This window comes from Octopus bimaculoides, chromosome 14 (genome assembly GCF_001194135.2).
Source record: "Octopus bimaculoides isolate UCB-OBI-ISO-001 chromosome 14, ASM119413v2, whole genome shotgun sequence".
In the NCBI taxonomy this organism is placed as follows: domain Eukaryota; kingdom Metazoa; phylum Mollusca; class Cephalopoda; order Octopoda; family Octopodidae; genus Octopus; species Octopus bimaculoides.
In genome coordinates, this window is record NC_068994.1 from 41,610,771 (window position 1) to 41,616,700 (window position 5,930).

At 37.2% G+C, this 5,930-nt stretch overlaps 1 protein-coding gene across 3 annotated transcripts in view; it reads right to left on the reverse strand.

Moving 5' to 3' along the window:
• LOC106872688 (protocadherin beta-2) overlaps nucleotides 1–5,930 on the reverse strand; it is a 251,173-nt gene that overhangs the window by 59,844 nt on the left and 185,399 nt on the right. The gene's annotated exons all lie outside the window — the stretch shown is intronic.

The following is a 5,930-nucleotide window of genomic DNA, read 5'->3' on the forward strand; positions in this document are numbered from 1 at the left end:
ATATATATATATATATAAAACACTCTTGGAGTGGTTGGCGTTAGGAAGGGCATCCAGCTGTAGAAACACTGCAAGATCAGATTGGGGCCTGGTGCAGCCATCTGGCTCACCAGTCCCCAGTCAAATCGTCCAACCCATGCCAGCATGGAAAGTGGACGTTAAGCGATGATGATGATGATGATGATGATGATGATGATGATGATATAACATACATATACATGCATATATATATATATATATTTACAGGAAGCTAATTATATGGCCAGTCATAGAGTGACCAATGATTTCACATCCATAAAGCACTTAGCTTTATAGATGTATCGATGCAAACCATTGGTCAGTCTATGATTGACCACTCTAGCAATACTGCTGGATGACCACAATGACCAGCTTTTCTAACATGGAAAATAAAACTATATCCCAAATCACAGTGATTGCAGTAACGAGGGAACCTCTACATAGTCATTTGATATGGAAGAGATAGCAACTAAAATACCCTCAAATCATACTTCTATGGTACTGTCATTGAAAAAGGAGGGACCATGTACCATCATGACACCCAACAACCAACTGCCACTGCACCCCACTCCCTCCTCCTCCTCCTCCTCATCATCATCTTCACTTCCACCACCACCATAATCTCCACTACTACCATTATCATTGTGGGTCACTTGATTTGCCAGAAATAGTTGCTGAATCACCCTTAAATCTCATCTAGAGAGAAGATATCTGGTAATGTAACCTTGGGCTTCTTATTGGATAAATAGATGGGATAGTCATGGTTGAATGCTTTTGATCACAGATCTACTAAATGACAACAAGGACAACAACAACAACAACATTATCATCACAACCGGTACCACTGTTACTACAATACTATTACCACACCATTATTCCCATTACCACCATCACCACTACCACCATTACTATACTATTTCAACAACTACTGCCACTTACACCATTCATCACCATTTACCACAATGCTATCTCCTGTGAACTATTATCACAACCACTTCTACTAACAACCACTATCACCACCACCACCACCACCACCACCACTACCACCACCACCGTACTATTATGACAACTACTACTACCACCACCACAATACTATTATCATAACAACAACTACGACAAGGATGACCACCACTCAAGCACTACAATCACAACAAACACCACCACCACCAGTGCTTACTGCACCACTACCACTACCATCACCATCACCATCATCATCATTACTGCTAGCACCTCCATCACTTGCACCACCCCACGATACCGTTAACAGAACCTCTACTACCACCCCACACCACCCTCATTTACTGCCACCACTACTTCTACTAGTACTGACACCAGCACCAGCATCAGCCCTCACCTCCACTACCACCACAACCACCACTGCTGCAATGACAATTACTAATATAACTATGTCAGTGCTAAGGTCCTGTAAAAGTCCTGTTGAGAATCAAATATCCAGTTCAGCAACAGCAGCAGCAGCAGCAACAACAACAACAACACTAGCAGCAACAACAACATCATCGTCATCATCATCATCAGTAACAGCAGCAGCAGTAGCAGCAGCAGCAGCAGAAGCAGCAGTATGTTGTGTATGAAATATTCAGTCAGTAGGAGAGAGACAATTTTCCTGCAGTGTGTTGAGCCACACTTCCTCCTCATTGCTTTCCACTTATTGATCACAAACTTACTAGAAAACTATTGATAAAAATCAAATGGAATAAATGATCAAAAGGTTCACTTTTGATAGAATAACATTCAAAAATATAAATAAATAAATAAATAAATAAATTCCTTCTGGAAAGAAAAAAAAAAGAAAGAAATTTTTTTTTTTTTTTTTTTTTCAATAATTTGTGAATTTTTAAAGGTAAGTTTTGTTATGAAATTGGAATAATAATAATAATAATAATAATAATAATAATAATAATAATAATAATAATAATAATAATAATAATAATAATAATAATAATAATAATAATAATAATGATGATAATAATAATAATAATGATAACGATAATAATAATAGTTATTGGCAGCATGAAAAAAAGAAAAGAAAGAATTGAATTAAAAAAAAATGGTATGGCTTTATCCAGTTCTTACACTAAGTGTGGGATCATGAATACCTAAGGGAGAGTGAATAAACGTGATTGAATTAACCCCCAATAAATGTCTGGCATTTATTTTATAAAATCCCTCATGGCATGGCTACATGGTTACAGTGATGTAGCTAAAGTGTATGCTGTACGGGGCAGCCAGTGAGATTTCCTGTCCTCAACCAGAAATACAGCTTATTCAGACTTGTACATTAGAACCCAAAAGTTTTTTCTATTAAGCTTGAGTTCTCCCATCAGATGAAGCTATGTTTCTTCATTCTGACTTTCTCTGTAGCAGCTTTCTTTTTTCTTTTTTTGTTCGTCTTTGTCTATGTAGCTGGTGACTAAGCTGGCTCACCACCACTTGAGTAGCTTGCTACTCTTTTGAGGAGGTTGTTTGGACACCAAGCAGGACTAAAAACAAGACCTGTCAGGCCAACAGCCATCTGGCTGGAGAAGGCAATGACAAACCATCCCAATATCTCTGTCAAGAAAGCATTAGGATGATGATGATGATGATGATGATGATGAGGAGGAGGAGGAGGAGGAGGAGGAGGAAGAGGAGGAATAGAACAATGATGGTACTGTTGAAAGAAAAAGTTTCAAATACTCTCTCCTCAGCAACTGCCCTGAGATAATCCCATGATGATAATACAAAGGGTAAAGACCCCCCTCAGTCATGAATGACCATGGAATGTTATCCTATGTGGTGCATGTCCATCAAGGTCGTTTATGGAAGACCAGCAGTCACCCATGCATATCAGCCTCCCCTATCCACACCACCGATGTTGTCCAAGGGAAAGGCAAATGCTGATACAGCTTGGCACCAGTGATGCTACAACTGATTTCCACAGCTGAGTGAAGTGGAGCAAGAACATGACAAACATCCTGGTCTGGGAATTGGACATGACACACATCCTGGTCTGGGAATTGAACTCACTAGCACATGATTGTGACCCCAATGTTCTAGTCGCTGAGCCTTGTGCCTTCACTGATGATAAACTGCACAAAATTTCCACAGTTATCATTTAATCCATCTTACAAGAGTTTTAAAAATACTATGGGCTGGTAATCTCCACTGAAGACTAAGAATTTGCAGAAAAATTCTTGGACATTTCTTTGCAAATAGATGGCTCCTCAGGTTTAACCTCACTGTATGGCTCCTTGTGTTCAGTGTCTTCTATGGTGGACTTGTGTCAATTAATATCTTGTGTGAAGACATTTATGCAAGGAAACTGTTTACAAGCCTGTTGTGTATGTGTGCATGCACGTGTGTGTGTGCATGTTTTTGTGTTTGTGTGTGTGTGCATGCATTAAATGTCTGTATGTTCTCTCCTGTTGTTTTTAATTATTTAAATTCTTCCTCTGAGGAATCAGTCGCTTTCTAACAATGATACAAAGCTCCATTGCTGGAATGTAGATAACAAAAACAATGTCATGTTTTAAACTTGAGAAAAGTTTTGTATATTTTTACTGTTCCCCTTACAGATTGTATTTGTAATGTGTTAATTGGTTGATTGGTTGATTTCTTTTTCTGAAAATTTTAACTGATTCAGATTATCACTCAAGCATTTACTCACAAAACCAAGAGCACCAATGATTATTATTGGTATAAATATGAATTTATAATCTGGGTATAGAAGCTGGAGGTTTCAAAGCAGTTCTCCATAGTTATCTTCTTTCTCTTAGATTTTTCAAAGCGCTATTCACATTAGCAAGACAACTGACCCTCTATGACAGTACATACCTTTTGTTGTCTGTCCCAAATTACAATATTATTTGATAGATGTTGTGATATATATATATTTATGTATGCATATCATCATCATCATCATCATCATCCAGTGTTTTAAATTTGGGTTTTGTTCCCATTAACAGTGGGGGGGGGGATGGTTCTACCTCAATGCTATAACAACCAAGGTAGGCAGGTGCAGTCCACCTCAATCTTTGGGCTGGATGGTACCCATTCTCCTTTGCTATCATGAGCCTTTTTTGGAGCTGGATTTTCTATGGGAAGCATGTCCTTGCTTACCTCCAACCTCAGTTTCTAGACATGAGTGGTCCCAAGACCAAGGCCTCTACCATGATTTTTAAGAAATGTGATGGAAAACTAGCTCAGGAAGGCAGGGACACTACTCCCTGAAACCCCTTTCGGAGCTGCCCTACATATGTGAATTGCAAATTCCCCTTAATACCTAAACCAATAAATCCTGTAAACCACTGAATTTCTGATGAACCAGCACTAACAATAAACCTAATCTAAATCTAATTAAATATAAGACAATAATGAACTCTAAACTTATATGTGTGTGTATATATTTATATATGTACACACACACACATACACACATGTATATATGCACCTCTGTCTGTAAATATATAAATATATATGCGTGTGTGCATGCATATACATATACATATATATATATATATATATATATATATATATATGTATAAGTATATACATTTACATATGCATATTTATATGTGTGTATATATGTATATAAGTATATATATATGCATTTGTGTATATGTGTGTATATATATACACACAGACATATACATATATATATATGTGCATTCATATATACACACATACGTGTATATTTTTTGTGGTGAAAATCCACTGGTCTGTTGCATCTCATGTCAAAAAAAATTAAAAAAGAAAAAGTAAGAGATCAATAAAGTATTAAACACCAGACTGAAATGACCACTGAGGTCAATATGATTGATTGACTCTAGCCCTTAAAAGTAGTGTCTAGGCATGACCAAAATCTAATGACGGAAGCCAGTCAAAGAATAAAAGCATAAAAGAATCTGAGATAGCTAAATCATAATGTTTTCATGAAATATTGTTTGAGCTAATCCTCACATATGGCTCAAATTTATTTCTGTTTATTGATTTGTATATGATAAGTGGTGCTAACATAGCATGCTATATATTGGGCTATTTACACAATAGGGTGTGGTCTACCAGAACATCATAACTACGACATGCACTCTGTTAGGGATATTTATACAACAGGATGTTTAAAATAAAAAAAGAAAAAGAAAAATTGGGCTATAGAATTTATCAATGATCATGATATAAACAAAATGTATAATGATTCTGAATAATAATAATAATAATAATGATGATGATGATGATGATGATGATGATGATGATGATGATGATGATGATGATAGTAACGGGATTGTGTAATCGAACACCATAGGTTGGATATTGTCATATTGAATAAGAGAGACAAATACTGTCAGATCATTGATGTAGCCATACCAAATGACATGAATGTTGTGAGTAAAGAGGTTGAAAAAAAAATCACCAGGTACTCCAAATTGAATGTGGAAATGGTAAGACTGTATGGAATGCGAGAGGGTAATGTAGCAGTGATACCAGTGGTTATCGGAGTGTTGGGCTCAATTCCATTGAAACTTCAAGACTTCTTAAGGCAACTGGAAAGCCCATGCAAAAAGCAGCCTTATTGGGAACAGCGCACATCTTAAGGAAAGTATTATCTGTTTGTGGTCCTTGTTGTGACTTGACAGATGACTAAAGACTGCAGTGCATTTTTACCTACTCTGTGTTACGAAGGAACAATAATAACAATGACGACGAAGACAATGACGATGACGACGACGGCGACGATGATGATGACAATGACGACGACGACGGTGATGGCGGCGACGGAAAAATAACCCAGAATCCTTGTCCAGTACCTGATTGATCCCACTGGTCGTCATGGAATGTGAAGGTGGGTGGGCAGGCCGTATTTGTAATGTTGAGTGTGTGTTGTCTGCAGTGGGAACAGGGACAGTTTTCTCTAT